Raw genomic sequence first — 25,371 nt, 5'->3', positions numbered from 1 at the left:
AGATTACGTTTATGGGGAAAAAATTAAGTCCATGTAATGGGTGGTGTTTCCACCCCAAAAGTTCCCTTAATGGGCATAATAGCAGACCATGGCTATATGGGATTAAAAAAAAAAAGAAATTTGGGCGTAGATTAGGAAAATGACATTAACATTTGTGTTAATGTTGTTGTGATACCCACATTTTCATGCGGAAGTGGCGATCCTCGTCAAGCTCCTGTAGGTGGGCAAGCTCGTTTTGGTCCGGGGACTGATGCCCCGGGAACAGGGTGGCCATTGATTATTTAAAGGCGCCAATAACTCGCCTTGTTAAATCGAGCGTCGTAGGCACTCAGTATTTGTGCAAGAGCCGATGCCACCCGAACTCTCACTGAGACTCTCCGCTCGATACTGCTGATTGTTCGCGACTGGAGTTACAGCTATTCCGAATGGAGCAACCTGTGGATGCGTCCGGCAGCTCGCAGCTAAGCTTCTCGTGACAGCAATGAACACCACACAGATCGGACCTCAATGTTCCAGTTTGTGTGGTGCTCACTGTTATCCCGTGACGGGATTTTTGTCAATCCTTAATACACTTCGAATAGGTTGTTTGACCCATCATTACACTATGGGACTCAAATGAAAGATAAAGAGTAGAAAAGGAATCCAGTTTTGGAGCCAAGTGTTTGTGGGTAAGACCCAAAGCAACCCCTAAACTGAACGTATTTCGGGGAAACATATCAATATGGGGCTACAATGAATGTTTTTTTGGGGTAAACAACGAATTTCATACCTTTTTTAGGGCAAATTGGCGGAGCACCAGCCCCAGCCCTTAAACACCCTCCAAACCGTACATATTTATCGACCATGACAATTTTGGCTCTATGTGAAAGGTATTTGGGAGTAGAGCAAGAATTTGACATCCATATTTGGGCGAAATGTCTGAAGTACCACACCAACCCCAAAAAGTACTTCTCGTCAAATGGATATATAGACCAATCACGACAATATAGGGCGCAAATGCAACAGGACTTATCTATCGACCATGGTAGTATGAGGCTCATATAAAAAGTATTTGAGAATATAGCACGAAGCTTATATAAACTTTAAGGACCAAGTGTCGGGGCGGCCACTTAATTCCTAAAATACACCCCAAACTAGATATATTTACCCACTACAATTTCGGAGTTCAAAGAAAGGTATGTGGATGTAGAGCAAACATTTGCTTTTTACAGGGGTAAACTTTTCACATATCAATGATTACTGTCCGATTCAAGTTTAAGCTCAATGATAAAGGACCTCCTTTTTATAGCCGAGTCCCAACGGCGTCAAGTGCGACATCTCCAGGGGGAGAAATTTTTACATGATTTCTATGCATAGCACCACTTAAAATTTTTCCAATGATGTCTCCAGGATTTGAATTCACGTGTTTAGCATTGTTGGCGGACTTGCTTACCTCTGCTCCAGGGACGTAGCCAGGATTTTTTCAAATTCGGAAATTGCCAAAATTCTTTTTACTATGAAATTGTAAAGATACCCCAATTTTTTCGAAAATTGTGGTAGTTATTGGTTACAGGAACTGACACATGGCGGTGACATTTGGTCATAAAGTCAGAGCTGAATTTTACACTGATTGTCAACACAGTGCAAATATCTTTTGGAAGTTGTATTAATGGCTTCGAACGGTACGCAACGGCAGCGGCTCTTGATGCTGCTCCGTTCGTATTAACGACAAAAAATACCCAAGAATAGGGCTGCCTTCGAAAACTTCTAGCTCGAATTATGAAAGAGGTATGGTAATGAAATTTGGATTGGCGTAAAGTAGACGACTGAAACCAGTGACAACAATTTTTCCAGTCATGTTTTTGGGGAAAAATTTGCTTGTCAAAAGTCAGCAATTTTTTATATCCCAAAAATTAAACGAAAAAATTTCTCAAAATTCTTAGGAGTGAGATTTCTGGAATCCGTTTTAATGTTTTGTTGCATTTGATGGTTTCTATAAAAAATAAATTTATGGCAATAGTCCTTTTTATTTTGGCAACAAGTTCTATTTTATGCCATCATTATCTATCATTAAATCTAGTTGCCTTCGCTAAAAGTTTTTTTTTTAAATTTTCAAAATCAAAATATTTGAAAAATTTCTACGTCAATATAAATTCTCAAAATTATCAATATACTGGCATATGCCCGGTCGCTTAGCTGCTCCCGATGCTACACCCAATATCAAGATGAACCTGTATCGCAATTTTAATATCTTTAGCCTTATCCGTAAAGAAAGAATATTTTGTAAGGACGAATTAAAAAAAAACTCTAGGCGGCCGATAAATACTGTCAAGGTGTTACTGTATTGCAATTTTGAGATCTTTAGCTCAATTCGTAAATAAAGTACCATTTGGTACGTTTTAGTACCGAAATGTACAAATTTCAAAACAATCTTCTAGTCATCTGTAACATAGTGCCAAGATGTACCTGTATCTCTAATGTCACAGATGTAGTTCAGTCCGTAAATAAAGTACCGCTTGTACGTTTTAGTAACAAAATGAGGGAATATCAACAAAATCTTCTAGTTGTCCGGTACATATTGCCAAGATGTGACTGTATCCCCAATTTTAGATCTGTAGCTCAATCTATAAGGAAAGTACTAAATAGTACCAATTACAGCACTTAAGTACTTTTAATTCCACTCCTTGTACGATTTCAACATTTTATATTTGGTATAACTTACCGTATATTTGTCAAGACATCTATCATTTGTAGCAATTTTTTTAATTTTACCCTTCTCTGTTCACTGTTAAAGTAAATAAGCTATTACGTACTTTTTGCTAACAAAATGTATGTTTTTTTTTTTAAATTACTTAGTCAACAAACATATATTTCTTAGTAGAATCTACATGTAAAAATTTCAGAACTCTAGTTCAATCCGCAAAGAAAGTATGAAATGGTACCAAATATGGTACTAAACGTTTCTTCCATTTCCATTACTATTATTGATATTTTTTCTATCTACCCCCATTATTTCGCAACAACAATCATTTAAGCCAAATGTCGAGGTTCTAGCTCTACCCGTTCGCCCTATGCAAAGTTCACCTATTTCGTACCATTTTTAGTACTTTTTTTGTTTCTAAATGTCCAAAAACTCTTTTGGCATACCAATTTAGGTTGCCATGGTGTACTCAAATTATAAAATTTAGAGCTCTAGCTCAATTAACAAACATGGTACCAAAAAGTACCAATTGTGGTACAAAACGTACTATTTTCCCATTTTCGGTACTATTTTGTGGAAATTTTTGTCACCAAATCTTATTTTTTCGAGACGCTCCTTAATTTTAGCTTCAAATCGTAATTCTAGCCTCATCCGTTCGCGCTATGTTAAAAGTGACCATTTCGTACTTAGCACCTAAACGTACGAATATCACAAAACCCAATTGTATCGCTGCCTACGACCCAAGACCCACATTCGTGCCAAATGTCATGGCTCTAGCTTTAGCCGTTTGGGCTGGGCGTTGATCAATCAGTCAGTCAGCCAATCAGAAATTCACGCGTCTCTTTTATATATAGATACAATTTCATCAAAATCGGACAGCGGAATTGAGGGTCATTCGTAATGGGTTAAAATTTAGTCTTTAAAAATATTTATTGAAATTTGTCTATAAAAAAATTTTGGGAAAATGTTGTTTGGTACCGATAAGCATAATAAAGACTTTTTAAATGTTTATGCAAAATTTAAATTTTGGTTTTAAAAAATATTCTCGAGCTTATGTTTTTTTTTTTTTTTTTTTTTTTTTTTTTATTTTTTATTTATTTTCATTACAACTGAGTTACACTCATCTAGTAATTTTAAGATAGCGTATAGATAAATAATACAAACTAGAGAATTTAGCCTAGTTCGAATTCATTTTGTGGAAATAGTTCAGTAACTACATCCTAGTTCTTGGGATTTAGGGCCTCTTAATGGACTAGATCCATTGGTATAGTTCTTTGAAGTCTTCTGGTGGCTGGATAGTTTCGAACAATATTATTTAAGTCAGAGTTAACGTGACTATGTAACTTGTTCGCATGTTTCAGGGCGTGAATGGATATTTCCTCTGATATTGTCCTCACTCCCAAGTCTCTGTGCAGATCGGTGTTTCGTATGTACCAAGGTGCATTAGCAATGGTACGAAGGATTAAATTTTGGGTTTTTTGAATCTTTTCTACTTCATTCTTGGCAGCGCAACCCCAAAGTTGTATTCCGTAGGTCCATATTGGTTTAATCATTTGATTATACAAAAGAAGTTTGTTTTGAATCGATATTCTATTGTCCACTAGCATCCAGTACAGCTCTGAGAATTTTATTTTTATTTCCTTATTTTTTTTCTTCACGTGCTCTTTCCATTTAATTTTAGTGTCTAGGGTCATTCCCAAATATTTTGCTGTGTTTGCGAATGGTATTACTTTACCATTTAGATATAATGGTAAATAACGAAGCTCTTTGTTTGTGAAAAGTATGTGGATTGACTTGTTTTCATTTAGATTCATCCTCCATTTGTTTATCCAAAGTAAAATGTCCGACAGAGCTGCTTGAAGTTTATTTGTAGCTTCAATTTCACTATTGGCAGTCGTAAGAATTGCAGTGTCATCGGCAAATGTTGCAATTGTTGCATCAGGCGGGTTTGGTATATCTCTGGTGTAAAGAAGGTATAAAACAGGGCCTAGGACACTCCCCTGAGGTACTCCAGCCTTTATTGGTTTCAGTTTTGAATAATTATTTTCTATTTTTACTCGAAAGTGTCTGTTGGTTAAGTATGATTCCAAGATTTCATAAAATTCCTTTGGGAGATCGTTATGAAGTTTGGTTAAGAGCCCTTGGTGCCAAACTTTGTCAAATGCTTGTCCCACGTCTAAAAACACGGCAGAGCAGACGAGTTTGTTTTCAATGGCTCTTTCGGCTATATCAACTATTCGGTGAACTTGTTGTATAGTTGAATGATTATTTCGGAATCCAAACTGATGGTCAGGTATGAGAAGCCTACTTGTTAATAAGGGACGCAATCTTTTTAATAGCAACTTTTCAAATATCTTTGACATAACCGGTAGTAGCGATATCGGACGGTATGATGTTATTTCATGATCAGGTTTTCCAGGTTTCTTGATTACGATAACTTCTGCAACTTTCCATTCTAATGGAACATGTCGCAGACGAAAACATGCATTTATTATAAATAAAAGCTTTTTAACAGCTATATGTGGAAGCTTTTTAAGTATTTTGGTTGTTATTAAGTCATAACCTGGAGATTTCTTAGCGCTCAGATCTTTGGCGATGAGATTTTCTAGCTCTTTAATTGTAGCTGGTTTAATGACTTGGTTGTCACATTTTTCTAATTTATAAGTTTCTTCATTGTCAGACCTACATTCAAGTGGTTTAAATATGTTGCTAAAATAATTTGCAAACAAATCTACTTTTTCTTCGGCTTTTTTTACCCATGATCCATCTACATTTTTAAGTGGTGGAATGGTTGGGGAAGCTTGATTTAATTGCCGCGTGGCCTTCCATAGATTGTAGTTGGTTTCTTTGGTTGCTCGAGCTTATGTTGCCTTTAGAGAGTATTTCGCTGAAATTTAGTCCTTAAAAAATTCATTAAAATGTAGGTTTTAGAAAAAATTTAATAAAATTTTTTAATTAAAAATTTTGTCTTTAGAAAAAATTAAAAAAAAAAATGTCTTAAAAAAAATTATTTCGAGAGGGGTCCGGCTCGTTTTGTCATAAGAGAATATTACACTGAAATTTTGTCTCCAGAAAAATATCATTAAAATTTTTTTTAGAGGCGCGAGGGCCCCCTTCCTGTCTACGTCCCTGCTCTGCTCTGATATTCACATTCAGGGTGAAATGTCCCCATCTTAAAACTCTATCAAAACAGGACTCATATATCGACCATTGGAATATAGGGCTCAAATAAAACTTATATATTTTATTGAAGAGTTAGAGGGCGCTGCGGAGCGGGCCTGATTCTGCTAGTCTCATATAAAAATGAAATTTTGACAAATTTTTCCTTGCCAAACAATTATCTTTAGTGTACAATAAAATGCATGCCACCAGCGATTTGTGAAAGAACAGCTTCAGTTAATTATTCTCATACAAATTGCAATGCAAACTTCGAAGTAGGAAAAATGTCAAACTTTTGATTTACCGAATTAATTAACAAGTGTTTAGTTTAGAAAGCAGAACTATGCTACATGATGTTCATCAATTATGGCGATGAGAATGCGCTGGTCATGTTTGTATGTAGTTGGACATACACACCATTGTGCAAATGTTTTATTTTCTTTCAATTAACAAAGAAATGAGCTCCTTAAAATGCCATTAGGAACTATTTGGAATGCCAAGAGATTGCGGAACAATTTGGCCTTTTGGAAGCAATTTTTCATAAAGATTTGTGAAAGTAAGAATTGCAATCGTTTTCTTTAATAAAAACTTTAGATTTCTCAATACCATATTTTCTTAACTTAATTTTAAAGTTATAGCAACCCGTTGACAGTGGTTAGTTAGGCTAATTTTTGTGTGATGGAATTTCGAATGACATTATAAGATGTTGAAGAAAAAAAAAGTTGGGCAATTTTTGTTTTTTATACTCACCACCATAGGATGGCGTTTGCAACACCTCGAAATATTCTTCTAAGACCCCATAAAGTATAAATATTCTTGATCGTCTCTACATATTCTTGCAAATTTTGACCATGAACATTCCACTATGGAACAGGGGCAAACTTCTCACATATCAATGAGTGTAGTCGATTCAAGTTTAAGCTTAATGATAAGGCCGAGTCCGAAGGGTGTGCCGCAGTGCGACACCTCTTTGGAGAGAAGTTTTCATGGCATAGGGCCTCACAAATGTTGCCAACATTAGAAGGTGAAAACCACCGCTGAAAATTTTTTTCTGATGGTCTCGCCAGGATTCGAACCCAGGCGTTCAGCGTCTCGACGTTCTGATTCGAAAAGCCATGTCCGTCCGTCCGTCTGTCGAAATCACGATAGCGGTCGCACGCGTAAAGCTAGCCGCTTGAAATTTTGCACATATACTTAATATTGACGTAGGCCATTGGCGATTGCAAATGGACCATATCGGTTCACATTTAGATATAGCTCCCATATAAACCGATCTCCCGATTTGACTTCTTGGGGCCACAATTGTTGTCTAATAAGGTTGAAATTTTGCACCTGGTGTTGTGTTATGACTTCCAATAGCTATGCCGGGCACGGTGCGAAACGGTCTATAACCTGATATAGCTCCCATATAAACCGAGCTCCTGATTTGACATCTTGAACCCCTGGAAGTCGCAATATTTGTCCGATTTGGCTAAAATTTTGCACAAAGTGTTCTGTTATGAATTCCAACAACTGTGCCAAGAACGCTTCAAATTGGTATATAACCTGATATAGCTCCCATATAAAAGGATTTCCCGATTTTTCTTCTTAAGGCACAATTTTTGTCCGATTTGGCTGAAATTTTGCGCATAGTGTTTTGTTATGACAACTGCGCTTATTACGGCCCAAATCGGCCTATAACCTGATATAGGTCCCATATAAAACGATCTCCCGATTTGACTTCTTGTGCCCCTAGAAGCCACAATTTAGTCCGTAGTGCATGTAGTGTTCTGTTAGGACTTCCAACAACTGTGCCAAGTACGCTCTATATCGGTTTATAACCTGATATAGCTCCTATATAAAACGATCTCCCGATTTGATTTCTTGTGCCCCTAGAAGCCACAATTTAGTCCGATTTGGCTGCAATTTTGCATGTAGTGTTCTGTTAGGACTTCCAACAACTGTGCCAAGTACGGTCTAAATCGGTCTATAACCTGATATAACTCCCATATAAACCGATCTCCCGATTTGACCTCTTGAGTCCTTACAAGCCGTAATTTTTGTCCGATTGGACTGAAATTATCCATGCGGTGTTCTATTACAACTTTCAACGACTGTGCCAAATACGGTCCAAATAAGTCTATAACCTGATATAGCTGCCATATAAACCGATCTCCCGATTTGAACTCTTTAGCCCCTGGAAGCCGTCCGATTTCGTTAAAATGTTGCACATTCGTTTTGTTGTGATTTCCAACAACTGTGCTAAGTACGGTTCAAATCGGTCGATAACCTGAAATAGTTGTCATATAAACCGATCTGGGATCTTGACTTCTTGAGCTCCTAGAGGGCGCAATTCCTATCTGATTTGGCTAAAATTTATCATGACTTCCTACAGCTGTGCTAAGTATGGCTCAAATCTGTCCATAATCTGATATAGCTGTCATATAAACCGATCTGGGATCTTGACTTCTTGAGCCTCTAGAGGGTGTAGTTATTATCCGATTTGGCAGAAATTTTGTACAACAACTTCTCCCATGACCTTCAACATACGTGTTAAATATGCTTTGAATAAGTCTACTGCCTGCTACAGCTCTCATTTAAACCGATCTCTCAACTTAACTTCTTAAGCCCCTAAAGGGCGCAATTCCTATTCGAAGTGGCTGAAATTCGGTTCGGACTATAACTTGATATAGCTCCAATAGCATAGCAATTCTTATATTTTATCCTTTGTTTGCCTTTAAAGAGATATCGGGAAAAGAAATCGACAAATGCGATCCATGGTAGAGGGTATAAAAGATTCGTCCCGGCCAAACTTAGCGCGCTTTTACTTGTTATACCCTCCACCATAGGATGGGGGATAAACTAATTTCGTCATTCCGTTTGTAATACCTCGAAATATGCGTCTAAGATCCCATAAAGTATATATATTCTTGATCGTCATCGATGACAAACTTTCGAAGGAGTAAAGTTAGGTGCTTGAAATTTTTCAAAAATATTTCATATTAGTGTTGGTCGGTTGGGATTGTAAATGTGCCAAATCGGTCTATGTTTCCAAATAGCTGTCATATGAACCGATCTTGGGTCTTGACTACTTGAGCTTCTAGAGGACGCAATTCTTATCTGATTTTGGTGAATTTTTGCACGTGGTCTAAATCGATTGATAACCTGATATAGCTGCCATATAAGCCGATCATGGGTCTTGTCTTCTTGCGCTTCTAGAGCTTCTAGAGGGCGCAATTCTTATTCGATTTGGCTGAAATTTAGCATAAAGTGTTTTATTTTGACTTCCAACAACTGTGTCGCCATTTAAACCGATCTCCCGATATGACTTCAAGGGCTTCTAGAGGCCGCAATTCTTATCCCATATGGTTGAAATTTTGCATATGTCATTCAGGTATGACTTTTGACAACTGTTCCAAGTATGGTCCAAATCGGTGTATAATCTGATAAAGCTGCCATATAAACCGATCTCCCAGTTTGACTTCTTGAGCCTCTGAAGGGAGCATTTATTACTCGATTTACCTGAAATTTTGGAGTTGGTGTTTTTCTATTTAAAAAAGTCATTCAAAGAACTTAACAAATGCGATTCATGGTGGAGGATATATAAGATTCGGCCTGGCCGAACTTAGCACGAGTTTACTTATTATATACAAGATTTTGTCAAAATTTGTTCCTATAGGAATTTTTGTCAAGATAGCATTGTTTCAGCAAATTGGATACAAGTTTCTAAAAAAGGACAAATTAAGGATTTGCTAAAGTATCCTGCGAATGGGGTAGCATTTCTAGAAATGCTGAGAAATTTGTTCAGCCCTTCTAAAATCTAATATCACTTACGATTCAAACCAGCAGCTAACTATTCTTATTTTTTGTAAAATTTCTTTATAAGCGCTCCATACTTTGAATTACTTTCATGTCTGACATGGAGGTGAGTGCAGTGCAATGAAAATTCCCTGTTTATGTGGAAGCAGGTGTTTGCGCGCGGTTGTCTTTGTCTGACATTGAGTCCATCATTGCTTAAGGCAATCACAACCATTAAACTCTAAATGCGGTGCAAATTAAGTGTTGTGCCTATATTTCGCATAAAGATATCCCCAGAACATTTTCCTGGCCATAAATGAGGGAGAGTAAGTGTCATGCCAAGTGCATATCAGTTAGCACTCTCTGCAGATGATGTTACCATGAAAATTCTGAATTCTAACTGCTAAACTGTTGCGGCAGCCCCATCACCATGAATGGCTTTATGCATGGGGATGGGATGCATGTCTGTGCCATTGTTGGCCATCACAATTTGACAAAATGTCAACACCTCAATTAGAAGCTGTCAATCATTGTGCGATGGCTTTGGATTGAATGAGAATTGTTAAATGAAATAGCTCCACCAGATAGCATAGAGAGAATCAAAGTCGATACCCACTTTGGTTGCTGTTCATTACCATTTCCAATGCGAAACATGCAACATTGATGAAGAAACGCGATATATGCTTCGATTTCTGTTGTCTTTTTGGGTTGCGGCAATTCGATTCCACTTAAATATGGAGCCTAATAAAATGTAAAACTTTGTTAAATGACAGCGGATGCAGTGTGACCGATCGACCAACCGACTGAATGACCATTTGGACATTTGGAAATGCCACTACAAGGCATGTGAAAGGATTCAAACGGTTTTACGACGAGTATGGCAACAATTCGATAATCCGTTAACAGCAATTGGCGTAGCGAATAGCAAACCCCAAAACCATTTATGTTTTATTATGATACGCCAACGGGGAAAATCTAGGTTAGCAACGACCACCTGCAGTGATGAGGACGCAATGGTGATTGTTGGCCTTTAGTTTTATTGTCCCAGAACCAACTTTAAATCGATATTGGCGTTAAATGTGAGAATTTGCACAACTGCTGTGTAAAACCACAGACAAGGATACCATGTAGAAATATGGCACGGATATTTCAGTAAATTTGACACACTTTTATGTTTCATGTATTTTTAATGTCGAATAATTGAGACAAATTATTGTCAATTACAAAAAGATTAGCGCCATCAAATGGGCTATTAAGGAGTTCGTTTGTACGAAGGAATTTTCGGTAAAATTATGCAAATGTTGGGTTGTGGAATGTAAGTAAATTTAGAATTTTGAGGAAATTGAAAAAATGGTCGATACACTGAAATATGAAAACAAAACCGCCACGACTCCTGCCCCGTTGTCCCTATCCAAATTATATCCATCCTTGTATACAGGAGGTCTCGGGAAGAACGGGTTATTCTCAGTCTAAATATCTAATCAGTCGCACTACATATAGCGTGACGTCCAATCTCCATCACCAAGAAGAACAGAAGAATGCCCATGCTGTCTCCCTCAGTCTTAGGTAAGGTTAGGTTGAAAAGAGGGGTCGAAAAAGAAAATCTAAGTTAGGAACTCCGTATATCCCCATCCTATGGTGGAGGGTATAAAAAACAGACTTCCATAATGTTGACGACACCGCAAAGGAATTAATTAAAATTATGCAAATGTTGGGTTGTGGAATGTAAGTAAATTTAGAATTTTGAGGAAATTGAAAAAATGGTCGATACACTGAAATATGAAAACAAAACCTCCACGACTCCTGCCCCGTTGTCCCTATCCAAATTATATCCATCCTTGTATACAGGAGGTCTCGGGAAGAACGGGTTATTCTCAGTCTAAATATTTAATCAGTCGCACTACAAATAGCGTGACGTCCAATCTCCATCACCAAGAAGAACAGAAGAATGTCCATGCTGTCTCCCTCAGTCTTAGGTAAGGTTAGGTTGAAAAGAGGGGTCAAAAAAGAAAATCTAAGTTAGGAATTCCGTATATCCCCATCCTATGGTGGAGGGTATAAAAAACAGGCTTCCATAATGTTGACGACACCGCAAAGGAATTAAGGCAATGCAATGTTAAATATCATTCGCAGACTACAATTGGCGCCCGAGCAGAGACTGTATGTAGAGAGAAGGTCGATAGAATATAAAGGAAATATAAGAAGGTTCGATCTAGATTAGGTTAGGTTGAAAAAAGGGGGCGGATATTAATCCGCCCCATGCCACTATGGATATACACCTAAGCCAGTAATTCCATATATCCCCATCCTATGGTGGAGGGTATAAAAAACGGACTTTCATAATGTTGACGACACCGCAAAGGAATTAAGGCTATGCAATGTTCAATATCTTTCGCAGACTACAATTGGCGCCCGAGCAGAGACTGTAATTAGAGAAAAGGTCGATAGAACATGAAGGGAATTAGAAGGATCGAGCTAGGTTAGGTTGGGTTGAAAAAAGGGTGCGGATATTAATCCGCCCCATGCCACTATGGACATACACCTAAGCCAGTAACCTCGAAAAAGAAAATCTATGTTAGGAATTTCGTGATACTTACAAAATCCTAAATTGTTTTCCATGCCCCGCACTTACGTTGGTTCATGTCTGGTATTGTGTCCCCTACTAAGTGCCGGTATCTGTTAGACGCGAAAGGCGGACAATGACATAGGAAATGCTCCAATGTCTCATCATCTTCCCCGTATGCCCTACACATACTATCACTTGCCGCACCGATTTTATATAAGTGAGCTCGTAGTCCTGCGTGTTCCGATATGATACCAATAGCTATCCTGACTTCCTTCTTACTTCCTGTCAGTAATAGCCTCGTCTATTCACGATCTGGATCTCCCCATAGGATTTTCGGCGACCTACCGACCGTTTCGCTGTTCCACGGGGTTGCATGTGCATTCGTCTCCCAAGCCCTTAACTCGGACTGCGTCGAATCGAAAGGCTTCGGCTAAGCCAAATTTATTGACGGCAGTTCTCTGTTCTTTATTGCCAAATCGTTTGCTTTTTCATTCCCAGTTACTCCTCTATAGACCGGCACGCAAACGATGTGGATTTTACCATCCTCAGAGAAGACATTAATCTCCTTCTTACATTCCAACACTGTTCGTGATCTTACCATCCTGGTTGTTATTGCCCTTATGGCCTGTTTACTGTCTTTAAAGATGTTCATACTGGATGTCCTCGCGTTAACACCATACCACCTCACGCATTCCGTGATCGCCCGGATCTCCACCTGCAGGACCGTATTATGGTCAGTCAGTCTCAGTCCCTGGGATCTCAATGTAGACCCCCGGGCTCTCTGTCCTCTACCTTTGATCCATCCGTGTAACATGATCTTCCAGATGGCAATACAAGGGTTTCGTCAGTCGAAGATTGTGCCGCTGGCATCAGTGCCTCGCACTTGACTTTAAATGCTGTCTCAGGTATCCGATCGGAAACCTCGTCCCTTTCTTCCCGGTTTCCTATCGTCGCATCGATTACTGCGATGGTATGAGCTGCTTCCATCCTCAATCCATTCTCCATGAAATTTTCTCTAAAAACAAAATTTCCATGAAATTTTCTCTAAAGACAAAATTTCCATGAAATTTTCTCTAAAGACAAAATTTCCATGAAATTTTCTCTAAAGACAAAATTTCCATGAAATTTTCTCTAAAGACAAAATTTCCATGAAATTTTCTCTAAAGACAAAATTTCCATGAAATTTTCTCTAAAGACAAAATTTCCATGAAATTTTCTCTAAAGACAAAATTTCCATGAAATTTTCTCTAAAGACAAAATTTCCATGAAATTTTCTCTAAAGACAAAATTTCCATGAAATTTTCTCTAAAGACAAAATTTCCATGAAATTTTCTCTAAAGACAAAATTTCCATGAAATTTTCTCTAAAGACAAAATTTCCATGAAATTTTCTCTAAAGACAAAATTTCCATGAAATTTTCTCTAAAGACAAAATTTCCATGAAATTTTCTCTAAAGACAAAATTTCCATGAAATTTTCCCTTAAGACAAAATTTTTATGAAATTTTCTCTAAAGACAAAATTTCCATGAAATTTTCTCCAAAGACAAAATTTCAATTAACACACGAATCTCCGCCTGCAGGACCGTGTTATGGTCAGGCAGATCTCAGTCCCTGGCTTCTCAATGTAGTTCCCCATGCCCACTCTGTCTTCTAGCTTTGATAAATCTATGTAGCATGATCTCCAAGATATCAATACCAGAGTTCCGTCAATCCAAGACTAAATCCCAAGTGTCGTCTCAGGTATCCGATCCGAAACCTCTTTCATTCCTTCCAGGTTTTCTATCGTTGTCTCAATTATACCGCTCCTATCTTATATCCATTTTCCCATCACCTTAAGTCTTATAGCCGCAGTGGCTTTCTCGCACTTAATTTGTATGTCTACGGGTCGGATATGCAGAATAGTCTCCAGCGCACTTGTAGCGTGGTCCTCAATGCTCTGCCTACGCCAAGATAACATGTTCTCTGAAGCTGTTGTATTATCCTTACGTTGCACATATTCTCGATCTCTGGAGTGCGACACTTCCAGTACAGTTTCCTGCCCAAGATCACGCCTACGTATTAGACCTCGTCAGATATCGAAATCGTTCTATTGAAGAAACGTGGCGTGGTTGGTCCACCTTCGTCTTCCTCGTGAACAGGCAGTTTTCAGTCTTCTTTGGGTTAACGTTGAGACCCCTGGGTCTAGCCCATTCATATGCCATCTGTAAGACCCTTTCGGCCCTTCTGCATCGCTGATTCGGATCCTTACCCCCTTGAAGTACTATTGTACAACATCGTGGGTTCAAGTCCCTCCCCAGTCAACATATCTAATAATTTATTAATGGTGATCACCCATAACAGTGGCGATAAAATGCCACCCTGTGGCGTGCTCCGTGTCACTTTCTCCCTGATACTTTGTCATGGGACCCAAAATTACTCCACCTTTTCCTTAGCATATAGTTCATCCAGTCTCTAAGTATCCGGTTCACCCGGTACTGGCCTAAGGATTGGATCAGTGTGTCGGTCCGCATATTGTTAAGAGCTCTCTCGATGTCAAAGCATGTCTCCAATGTGCACGTCTTAGCATCGAAGGATTCTTCTATGTTATGCACAACCTTGGGCAGGGCAGTCTCCACCGACCTCCCCTTGTCATAGGCATGCTGTTTGTATTTGAGCAGTTCGCTGGATGTCCTACTCTTTATCATGGTGTCCACAATACGTTCCTTGGTTTTGAGAAGAATGGACGTAAGGCTTATAGGCCTGTAGGCCTTTGTGGTGTTGCAAAACTTTCCTTGCCGGGCTTGGGTATAAACACCACCCTTGGCTCCTGCCAGGTTATCGGAGTATATGCAAGTCTTATGCACGCTGTGAAAATAGTGGCCAGATGAGGTGTCAGATAGTCGACCTTCTTTTGGAGTAACGCCGGAAATATTCCATCAGGTCCGGGTGGCTTAAATGATTTGCAGCTCCTCAAGGCTTCCTTGACCATAAATTCCGTGATGATAAACCTTCGATCAACCCCATTATTTCAAGATTCCGGTGTCTTCGTGTGTCCCTTCGTATCCTGTGGAATACGCCTTTTTTTATCAAAAGCCTCAACATGCCCTCCGTTGATTCTGCTCTCATTCCTATATCGCCTACTAAAGTTTCAGTTTGGACATGGGTCTTTTAAGAGAAACTTTTTCATCTTAGCGGCGTCATTAACGCTATTGATCTGTTTGCAGAAAAGCATCCAGAAGACACGTTTTGCCGTTCTGGTAATCTTATTGTATTTCTTTCTCAATATTGCGAATCTTACCGGTTATCCGGCTTTTTTGGGCTGATATCCTTTCTCGAAGACGACAACATTCTTCGATAGACCCCACTATTGTCTTTTATGCTATTGACATAGAAAATTTAATATTTTCCCCCAAGTCCCATTTACAGTGTTGGGCGTAGGAAATATAATTTTTTCATCTCAATATGGTTATGATGAAAAGATATTTTAAGCCTCCGGTTAACATGAGTAAATACTAGCCATAATCGAACTCTTTAATCATATTTCATGACCATTATAAGCATTTGGAAATATCTTCACATACAAATTGACTTTTCCCATTGATTCATGACTGCGTAAAACTTTGTGCTGAAGTCAAACAAAAAAAAAACAGTCGGTAAACTTTCCGACTTCATCAAGGAAACCAACGTAAAGAGGCGGTTACCCAAACGGAACATAGAAAATTTCAAGATTTCTTTTAAATCTCGCTTAGACTTTTACACAGCCAGTGCAAACTTCAACAAATCAATGGCGGCGAAATGATGATGCTACAAATTTCTTTGGGGTTTTCTTGGGTTTTCACAGAGTTTTTCTTTTGTATTAGTTTGAGAGTTTGTTTTTGCCAAATGATTGCAATCATGAAATCACAATCATCAGTTCTAAATAGAAAAGAAGCAAAAATCGTTATTAAAGTTTTTAACAACGCAAAAGGCGCAACCGGACAAATACAAAGTCCCTCCAGTCATTCACCAAAGAAGACAAATCAATATGTACACTTTGCTGTTGTTGTTCCTCTTCTTGCTATTGACGAAGCCATTGCAATGACCGAACAAATGAATGAATGAATGGGAAGTTGGTATCGCGCTGGCGGGATGAATGTCATGAGAATTACCACAAATTGGGACAAACGGACGGACAAACGAAAACGTTTTTCATACATGACTACACATTGACTTCTGGACAAATGGCCTGCCATTCGCTCCTAGGCATATGGGCTAATCACTAATGATAAATAGACAAAAGAAAAATTCTATAAAATTTCTCATATAAAGGATATTTTTAAAATGTTATCGCAAAAGTGAAAAATTTGTAAGTTTTCTGTTTTGGTGAGATATTCCAACCATATCCAGCAAATTTGCCATTCAGCATAGTGCAACAACTTTACCCCATACTACGGCGAGGTGGTATCGTTCTCTAGTGGTGATCACCCATATGAATTTATCTTTCTCAATGGCGGTAATGTAGATATATTTTTCGGTCGATTTTTACCTGAAATGCGACGGACTCCCATATATTGACAAAACCGCAAACGATGTAAGGACCATGATTTGCGAGTCTGCACTCGCAATGTCCAATATCTTTCGCAGACTGCAATTGGCGCCCGAGCATGGGCTTTTATTAGCGAGAAGGTCGAGAGAACATGAAAGGAATAATGTGGGTCGAGCCAATTTGATGGTGTTTTAAGGGATTACCAGGGGCGAACTCAGCCAAACTTATCGAGAGTCACGCACGCAGGAACAATGGCCGAAAACTTCCAAGTCTGTTGGGCCTTTAGTTTATGGAAAGAGGAGCTCGAATGAGAGACTCCAGCAATGGTCGAAGAACTGCGAGAAAGCTGATCACGTCCCTTGGTTGGCCCCCACTAACCAGTCCGCTTTGAGAGGCTTGGGATATTATTGGGTTGACGAATAAGTAATTGCTGCTTCTTCATATAGTCGGCGTTGACAAATTTTAAGCATTAATCGAATTGGATCGTCATGTAACTGAGCGTGAGATAGGAGAGAAGTTAAATATATCAAAATCAACCGTTCATTATCACATAAAAAGTCTTGGACTGGTGAAAAAGCTTGATATTTGGGTACCACATGTATTGAAAGAAATTCATTTAACAAATAATTGAATCAACGCTTGTGATATGCACCTTAAACGCAATGAATTCGATCCGTTTTTAAAACGAATCATAACTGGAGATGAAAAATGGATTGTTTACAACAACGTTAGTCGAAAACGATCATGGTCCAAGCATGGTGAACCAGCTCAAACCACTTCAAAGGCTGATATCCACCAAAAGAAGGTTATGTTGTCTGTTTGGTGGGATTGGAAGGGTGTGGTATATTTTGAGCTGCTTCCAAGGAACCAAACGATTAATTCGGATGTTTACTGTCAACAATTGGACAAATTGAATACAGACTTCAAGGAGAAGCGACCAGAATTGGTCAATCGTAAAGGTGCCATATTCCACCAGGACAACGTTAGACCGCACACATCTTTGGTCACTCTGAGTGAGCTTAGCTGGGAACTTTTGATGCATCCACCATATAGCCCTGACCTTGCACCATCAGACTACCATTTATTTCGATCTTTGCAGAACTCCTTAAGTGGTAAAACTTTCGGCAATGATGAGGCTATAAAATCGCACTTGGTTCAGTTTTTTGCAGATAAAGGCCAGAAGTTCTATGAGCGTGGAATACAAAATTTGGCAGGAAGATGGCAAAAGGTTATCGAACAAAATGGCAATTATATATTTGATTAAAGTTCATTCTAAGTTTTATTAAAAATGCATTAACTTTCTTTTAAAAAATCCGCAATTACTTTTTAGGCAACCCAATATAATATATAGGAAATACCGCAGACCATAGAACGACGCCGTGCAAGAAACTGCTGACCGCAGAACATATTTTACTTTAATTGGCTATGACAGAAGATTTGTCCTATTAGGCGAATGTAGAATAGCGCTCCAAGCGCCTCGATCTTCCGCAGAACAGGGTAAGGAAAACCGCCATGCCATTGTTGTCGTTCCAAGTGGAGAGAATGACACGAGGCACTCAGCTGTGGACGGAACCCGTCATGGTTTGGTCCAGAAGCGGTGAATTTTTTACGACCGAACTATGGAGGCATGGGAATTTCGTCGAGGGACTCATGGAACTCTTTCACGGAAAGCACTTAGATGGAATAGAAATAATCGTAAGCCGTGATCCAACTGGATTACTTTCCAGCAAGATTTTCCTTAATTGTACGAAAACATAGTGGACAAGATTCCTCAACGCCATCAAAACCGACGAAAACTTTTTAAGGATTGTTTGCTCGTGATGCAGTACCTCATGCGGCACAGTAGGTACGCTCAAAAAGAGCAGCTTGAGCTAATTTTTCGCAACGCCTCCTCTGTGGTACATTCGCAGGAAAGACTAACAGACGCTGGAAGAACTACTAGAGATGATCAAGGACCTCAAAGGAGTCCCGAAACGTTACAGTGCTATTGGAAAAGTAACATATCAGGCTGATATTATCGACTTACAGAAAGTGCGATGTATTTAAAGAGTCGTCATTGTTGAACTATAGCTGCTGTGATACGTGACATGAGCTTGTATGTGAAGTGGGAGACTACAACACTCGTCTCCAGATTTCCTCCGGCGTGTGGGACTTGCCACAAGTCTTAAAAGCTAAAGTCTTGAATATCAGACTGATCTGTGCATATGCCACGACAGAAGACAAGGACGAATAGACTAAGGATATATTTTATGAGCGCTCAGGGAGAACATATGAACGCTGCCTCACACATGACATTAGACTTGTACTAAGAGACTAATGGCAAGATAGGAGGGGAGAATATCTTTTGTCCTACGTTCGGAAAAATTGAGCCTTCACCAAGGTATCCCCAAAAATAGATTGAGGCTAATAGACTTCGGTGCGGAAACGAACAAGGTAGTAAGCAGCACCAAATTTCAACACAGTGAAGTACACAAGGCGACATGGTTGTACCCCGATCTAGAATTCAGAATCAAAATTGATTGCGTTATAATAGATGGAAGGCATTCATTCAGCGCGTTAGACGTAAGATCGACTCGAGGAGCTACTTTTCTAACAATACGTTGTTGCGAAAAAGGTTTCACAAATTCCTAAGCGTAGCGAGAAACGTTGGATCTCACACTGTACGGTAGCTGGACGTCGGAAAGGTACAAACACAATAAATGAAAACGGCATGAATACACTCCTTATCTCGATGATATAATAGCGCAGTGGCATTGGACCTATCGACCACTTCATGAAAACCATGGTAAGAGAGTATCGAAATGCTACTGAAACCAAGAATGTGGCATACAGGACAACCCTCCAATCAGTAGCAACGCACAAAGCAAAAAAAAAGAGGTATACACCGATTTGAACCGTACTTGGCAAAGTTGTAGCAAGTAATAGCAGAACACTATGTGCAAAATTTAAGCCAAATCGGACAAAAATTGTGGCTTCCAGGGGTTTATATGAGAGCTATATAAGGTTTTAGACCGATTTAGACTGTACTTGACAAAGTGGTTGGAAGTAATCGCTGATCACTGCGTGCAAAGTTTAAGCCAAATCGGACAAAAATGTTGGCTTCTGGGGACTCAAGAAGTCAAATCGAGAGATCGGTTTATATGAGAGCTATATCAGGCTATAGACCGGTTTGGACCGTACTTGGCACAGTTGTAGGAAGTAACAGCAGAACATTTTGTGCAAAATTTCAGCCAAATCGGATGATAATTGCGGCTTCAGAAGCTCAAGAACAAATCGGGAGATCAGTTTATATGTGAGCTATATCCAAATCTGAACCGATAAGATCCAAGCCTTAACGACCTTCATCAATAGTTTGCATCTGTGAAAAATTTCTAGAGGCTAGCTTAACGCGTTCGACCGTTATCGTGATTTCGATTAGGGTCTTAGGTCAATATTTCGAGGTGTTACAAACGGAATGACTAGATAAGTATACCCCCATCTTATGGAGGTGGGTATAAAAAAATTGTCATGCTATTGGAGCCAGGTTATTGTCCGATGCAGACCATATTTGGTTTGGATGTTGCATACCATAGTAGAAGTCATTGTGCAAAATTTCAGCCAATCGGATATGAAATGCACCCTATTGGGGTTCAAGAAGCAATATCTGGAGATAGGTAAATGTGGGAGCTATGTCTGGTTATTAACCGACTCAGACCATATATAGCACGTATATTGAAGGTTAAACGAGAAGTCGTTGTACAAAATTGTAGCCAAATCGGATGAGAATTTCGGCCTTTATAGGCTCAAGTATTATAATCGTTTGATCGGTTTATATGGGAGCTATATCAAGTTATGAGCCGATATTGACCATTTGTTTGACTTTGACCATTGGAAGTCAAAACAAAATACTTGGTGCAAAATTTCACCCAAATAGGATAATAATTGCACTTCAAAGGCTCAAGAAGTCAAGATCCAAGATCGGTTTATACGGCAGCTATATCAACACATAGACAGATATGGTCCATTTACAATCCCAACCGACCTACACTAACAGGAAGTATTTGTGCAAAGTTTCAAGCGCCAAGCTTTATTCCTTCGAAAGTTAGCGTGCTTCCGACGGATGGACAGACGGGCGGACATGGCTAAATCGACTTAGAATGTCAACACGATCAGGAATATATATATTTTGTTGGGTCTCGGATAAATATTTTGATGTGTTACAAACGGAATGAAGAAATTAGTATACGCCCATTCTATGGTGGAGTGTATACAAATATACACTCCCAAAAAAAACAGTAATGAATATTTAAAGTATTGACTTAATTATATAATTTAGAGGTGAGTATAAAAATAGTATTAACAAAAAGGTCAAAAACTATTAGAAATTTCGTTTTGGCAAAATGGTTAATTTTTTTAATTTCAAAGTTGAAAAATGACTTACCATAAAGAATAAATGATGAATTTGTAAAAAATCTGCAAAGATAGAATTATGATAAAAAATTGTAGAAATAATTATCATAAAAACATTTTAAAACAAATAAAAGTGTGCTAAGATCGGCCGGGCCGAATCTGGGGCCCCATCCTATGGTGGTGGGCATAAAAATGGGCAGCAATGTTTCAAGGGATAAGAAAATAAAATAAACCAGTAAGGAAAGGCTAAAGTCGAGCGCAGACGACTATATTATACCCCACACCACCGAGTCTATCTACTACTTTTAATAAACGTATGTCTAAACCTTCAAAGACTTTAATTTTGTATACTTACACTCAACCAAATTTGTTATTCAAAATAGCAAAAATGTTTGCTAAAACAAAAGTTTTTGTCTGCTGAAAATGGGAAAGCAGATATTGCTGCTGTTTTGGCAAACATAGTTACTTCTTTTGATTTCCTTAGACATTTTTTTGATTTTTTTTTTAGAAATTATGTTGGCTGAGCTAGCTAGCATTTTTTGTTATTGTTCTACTAATGTGCACATGACTGTCATTGCCTTTTTTTATTTTAATAAATATAAAGAAAAAGGGTTATGGAAAATATACATTCAATGGTGATTATAAACATCCACTAGGACACACATTTACATATACAGCGGTCAAAAAAAGTATTCATCATTAGCAAAATTGATAATAAATTCATTTATTTTGGGTAATTGAAGAAAATTTAAAGTAAACAAATAATGCAGTTTTATGCAATAGTTTATTTTTCGTAATATGTTTTAAAATAAATTCAAAAAATAAATTTGAGTTGTCGTCTAGTTGCGTAAATATAAAGACGTACTGTGCGGAGTTCCAAAAAGTAATATTTTTTCGTTTGTTTCCATCGAAAAACAACAACAATTTCCCTGAAAAAAAAAAAAAAAAATCTTTCTTTTAAAACTGTTTTCTAAGCAAAAACAATTGCATTAACAGCAGTCAACGAAATCAAGTGTGTGCATCAATTGTGTGCACGATTGATGCACTTTACCTATGCACATTCGTCTCGACAACAGCAGCGTTAAAAATGAACGATGTAACAACAGAAGCCCCGAATCTCACTGAGAGTAGTGAAGGTGAATCTGATTGGCAGAAAGTGCCGAGCAAGAAGAGAAGAAATTCTGCTTCACCAAATATATTTCAACAGAAGCGGCCTCACCACGATGAAGAACCTGGAGTATCAAATCGGTACAGCAGCCTCGCTGTCGACGGCGACAGAGAAAATGAAGCCAATGATGCTAGCAACGACAGCGGTGTAAATGCTACCAGCACTGGAGACGTTCAGCCTAAGCCTCCACCAATATTCATTCCCCATGTTGATAACATAGATAAAATGATTTCTCAGATAAGTAAATGTATTGAATCTACTGAATTTAACTACAAATCTTTAAAAGATGGTCAGGTCAAACTTAATATTAAGAATGTAGAAAGTTATCGCAAGGTAGTCACGCTCCTTCAATCTGAGGGAAAAAGTTATCATACTTTTCAGCTAAAACCTGAGCGTGCGTATAGAGTCGTTATTAAAGGACTGCATCACTCCACAGATGTGTCTGATATCAAGGCCAATTTACTGTCACGCGGACACCAAGTACGAAGTGTGAGAAATATTGTCAGCCGCATATCAAAAATACCCCTACCAATGTTTTATGTTGATGTTGACCCAGGGCCAAATAATAAAGACATTTATAACATCCGGTCAATTGAAAACGCCATAGTTACTATTGAATCTCCAAGAAAATATGATGATATTGTGCAATGCTTCCGATGTCAGGAATTTGGGCACACAAGAACTTATTGCCGAAAACCCTACAGATGTGTCAAATGTGGCCTTGACCATTCATCAGCAGAATGCAATAAGATACCTACAGCGCCCCCAAAATGCGTCCATTGTAATGAAAACCATACTTCCAGCTATAAAGGTTGTAAATATTATCAAAATCTTCTAAATAGGAGAACTTCAAAAACGCCAAGAGCTAACATTGAACCTATAAACGTTACCAATAACCTTTATGCTCAAAATTATACGAGTACAAATCAACACAATCCAATGTCTTATTCTCAGGCTGTAAGAGGAGATGAAAATAACTTGCTTCAGAAAATTGAAGTAATGATGCAAAAACAAATAGAGTTGACGAATACCTTAATAAATATGATGTCAATGTTGATGTCAAGATTATGCAATTAGATATTATAATTGCAGAATGGAATGCTAACGGCATGTCCAATCATTTGAATGAGATAGAAACATTTTTAAATTTGAATAACATCGACATATTCTTGGTCTCTGAAACGCATTTGACATCAAGGTCTTTTCTACGCATAAAAGGTTATGATTTTATCATATCAAATCACCCTGATGATAGAGCTCATGGCGGAGCTGCAATTCTTATCAAAACTAGTTTAAAATATGAAACACTTGATGCAATTTCTGAAAGTTTTCTTCAGGCTGCAGGAATAAAGCTTTTATTAGAAAATGGTAGCAGCATAGCTATATATTCTGTATACTTCCCTCCGAGGTTTAGTATCAGTTGCAGTATGTATGAACATTTTTTCGGTCAAATTGGAAGCAAGTTTATTGTTGGAGGTGATTTTAACGCCAAACACGTTTGGTGGGGTTCGAGACTTAATAACCCTAAGGGGAAACAGTTGTATGAATGTATCAACAAGAATAATTACCAGACAATTTCTACAGGAAAACCTACATATTGGCCGTCCGATCTGTACAAAATACCAGATCTTCTAGATTTTTTTGTTTATTGCGGTGTTTCTCCACAATACCTTGATATAAGTGTTTGCGACGATTTGAGTTCAGACCACACTCCTATTCTCCTTAACTACAGAGCAATTCCCTGTCAAAGACTATCAGAAAAGCCTCTATTTTCGTACAAGACAAATTTGGAGAGATATCAAAACTATATTAATTCGGAGCTTAACCTTAAGATATCACTTAAAACTGATACCGAAATTGATGACGCCTTAGAGAATTTTGTAAAACTTATCCACGAGGCCGCATATCAAGCTACTCCTCTGGAAGAAAACAATAAGAAATCTAGCGTGCAAATAACACTTGAAATAAAGAAACTAATAAAGGAAAAGAGAAGATTAAGAAAACTTTGGCAAACAACGAGGCGCTCATCGGATAAAACTAATTTCAATAGAGCAGCCCAATATCTTAAGAAACGCATTAAACAGATGAGAAATGATAGCGTTGGGAAATACCTCTATGAACTTAGTCCTGCCAAACATAATGGTCACAATTTGTATAAAGCGACTAAATATTTGAAACGGCCACAGAGAAGAATAATTCCTATAAAAAAGATGGACGGGACATGGTGCAGATCAGACAAAGATATAGCTGAGGCATATAAAAACTTTTTGGAGGATACCTTCACTCCTTTTAATTTTTGTTCTCCTGAAAACTATGATAAAATAAACAGTTTCATTGATGTGCCATGTCAAATGTCTCCTCCGATAAAACCATTTACTTTCTGTGAGGTCCAGCATGAAATAACAAAGTTAAATGCTAAAAAGTCGCCAGGCTATGACAATATTAATGGCAAAGCTTTGAAGTCATTACCAAAGAAGGGAGTCGTCTTCCTTACAACATTTTTTAATGCTCTAATTAGAGTATCACATTTCCCTTCCCAATGGAAACACGCCAAAATTATTATGGTCAGAAAACCGAACAAGCCTGACAATTTGTTAAGCTCTTATAGACCCATAAGTTTACTACCTATTTTATCGAAATTATTTGAAAAACTTTTTCAAAAGAGATTGATTCCAATTTTGGAGAAAACACGCATAATACCGGACCATCAATTTGGTTTCAGGCACAATCATGGCACGCCGGAACAGTGCCATAGGATCGTAAATGACATCAGGAATGCTTTAGAAAATAAAATGTTTTGCTCATCCATCTTTTTAGATGTAAAACAGGCTTTCGATAAAGTGTGGCATATCGGACTACTCTTCAAGCTCAAACAATTGTTACCTGCACCCCAGTATCTATTACTGAAAGATTATTTAAGCCAGAGAAGTTTTTATGTAGCTGTAAATAGCGAAGAATCGGAGGTAGGCAATATCAATTCTGGAGTACCACAGGGGAGCGTCGTTGGACCATTGCTGTATACGTTATACACGGCTGATATACCTGTTAACGATAATGTTACAGTAGCTACGTATGCAGATGACACAGCTATATTGGCTTCTAGCACAGATCCTGTTCAAGCGGCAACA

At 38.3% G+C, this 25,371-nt stretch overlaps 1 protein-coding gene across 1 annotated transcript in view; it reads right to left on the bottom strand.

Annotated features, from left to right (window-relative positions):
- The window catches only part of LOC106095781 (vacuolar protein sorting-associated protein 72 homolog), a 223,551-nt gene that overhangs the window by 26,262 nt on the left and 171,918 nt on the right, over positions 1–25,371 (bottom strand). The window contains exon 3 of the mRNA XM_059363291.1: positions 21,107–21,138. The gene's annotated coding sequence lies outside the window, so the exon portion shown is untranslated. The remainder of the gene's footprint in view (positions 1–21,106; positions 21,139–25,371) is intronic.

Source organism: Stomoxys calcitrans, chromosome 2 (genome assembly GCF_963082655.1).
Source record: "Stomoxys calcitrans chromosome 2, idStoCalc2.1, whole genome shotgun sequence".
Classification (NCBI taxonomy): domain Eukaryota; kingdom Metazoa; phylum Arthropoda; class Insecta; order Diptera; family Muscidae; genus Stomoxys; species Stomoxys calcitrans.
Note: the sequence above shows the minus strand (reverse complement) of the source record. Positions and strands in the feature narration are given on the sequence as shown.